We start from the raw sequence: 2,104 nt of genomic DNA on the forward strand, positions 1-2,104 counted from the left end.
TTCAATTAATGGTACTCAGTATGTGTTATTCATAAAATACCCATAAAATCAATCATTAAAACTCAGGGCAATAGATTTTTATACTAGAATGTATGTGTACTCAAGACAAAACCAATTCTAGTGCCTGCTAATACCAACGTTATTAGAAAACCTTTTCCTTGTTTTACTTTTTGAATGTAATTAGAAATTTGCTTAAAAATCCCCACTGACATGCAATGTTAATATTGGTGCAATTAATGAAATGCTAATATTTATGAATTAATTGGCAAAAATCTTGATGAAAGGAAGCTAACAGAAATCATTTATGCAGAATCTACCAGAGGACAAGATTTGTCCTTGGTGACTTGCTCATTTTGCTTTCAGAATATTATTTAGTAAAGTAGTCAGTGGTATTTCAGTAAATTCTTGGTTGAAAGAATTCTCTAAGACAAAGTTAACAAGCTAGTTTCTAACATAGATGTTAATTGGAGATGTAGGAATTGATATTTCTCAATCACTAAAATATGCAGGAATAAAAATTTGATTCTTTTTTCTACAACTCAACTTTGTCTCTGTCTTGAGCTTTCCTTTTCCCTGAGGGCCAAACATACTGTCTTAGTCCATTCTATGTGGACTCACTTATTTTAGGATTAAACTACTTAATTCAGTACTTACTCCACTCCCTCCACTTCTACCAGCATCTCCTCTAGGTTCATCTGACTTTCTAAACATTATGTCAGTATTTGCTAAACCTTCTTTGTTCCAATATATTTTCCATCCACAGTGATGTGTTGTTTTCTTTTTTGGCATCTTTGTGCCACATGTGAAATTTCTACCTGTCTGTCAGCTATTAATAATCAATGTCAGAACACCACCATCTTTGGTTCCACAAGAAAACAAGTAGCACTTCCCCTGCCTTGTTACATGGACTGGGGTAATTTGTTTAGGCATGCTCTATCCTCCCAAACCATCTTGGTTCTAGAAACTCTCAGCAAAGTTTGGTGCCTTCTACTGTAGATAGGGGCTTCCCTGGTGGTTCAGTGATAAAGAATCCACCTGCAATGCAGGAGACATAGGAGACGTGGATTCAGTCCCTGGGTCAGAATGATCCTCTGGAGGAGGAAGTGGCAACCCACTCTTATTCTTGCCTGGAAAATTCCTCGGACAGAGGACCCTGGCAGGCAATGGTCCATGGAGTTGCAAAGAATCAGACATAGATGAGCAACTGAACAACAACAGCAAAGAACATATAGGCAGGGCTCAGGCCCCGGGCATACCAACTTTATTATCAATCTGTCTGGATGTGGAGCTAACAGGAAAGGGGAAACTGAGGTCTAAAAGAAGTCAGTGGTATGCTCTCTTTGACAGCACATATACTAGAATGTATTCCCTAGTGGCTCAGACAGGCTCCTACAATGCAGGAGACCCAGGTTCTATCCCTGGGTCAGGAAGATCCCCTGGAGAAGGAAATAGCAACCCATTCCAGTATTCTTGCCTGCAGAATCCCATGGACAGAGGAGCCTGGTTTGTCATAGCCCATGGAGTCACAAAGAGTCAGACACTACTGAGTGACTTAACACTTTCATACTTCATACTAAAATTAGAATATTAGCATGGCCCCAGCATAAGGATGACATGAAGTTTCATGAAGTACTCCATAGTTTTGCTTGGGACCAGTAGATGCAAATCACTATATGTGGAATGAATAAGCAACTAGCATGGGAAACTATATTCAATATCTTATAATAAACTGTTATAAAAAGAATATATATAACTGAATCACTTTGCTGTACGGCAGAAATTAACATTATAAATCAACTGTACTTCAACTTAAAGAAAAAATCGGTGGTCTAATATCCAAAAAATAGGGTCAAACTCTTATTACGCTGATCTTTACCTGCTCAGTTAGTATGCCTAAGGGCTTCTTACTCCAGAAACCAAGGACAGCTTCCTCAGAGACTAAATGAGGATGAAGCAAAGGGTGCTAAGAAACCAGACTGACTAAGCAAATTTGGAGAACAAGTACTAAGAATACTGGGGTCTTGTCCCTGCCTTCCTGTCAAGCCTGCATCCTCAGCTAAATGTGGGATCACACATGGAGGAGCAGTGCAGTGACGGACCTCCA

The 2,104-nt window shown here is 39.2% G+C and overlaps 1 pseudogene; it reads left to right on the forward strand.

Moving 5' to 3' along the window:
- The first annotated feature begins 1,545 nt into the window (after nucleotides 1–1,545).
- On the forward strand, nucleotides 1,546–1,644 carry LOC133063002 (U6 spliceosomal RNA; annotated as a pseudogene).
- The last annotated feature ends 460 nt before the right edge of the window (nucleotides 1,645–2,104 follow it).

Source organism: Dama dama, chromosome 9 (assembly GCF_033118175.1).
Source record: "Dama dama isolate Ldn47 chromosome 9, ASM3311817v1, whole genome shotgun sequence".
NCBI lineage: Eukaryota > Metazoa > Chordata > Mammalia > Artiodactyla > Cervidae > Dama > Dama dama.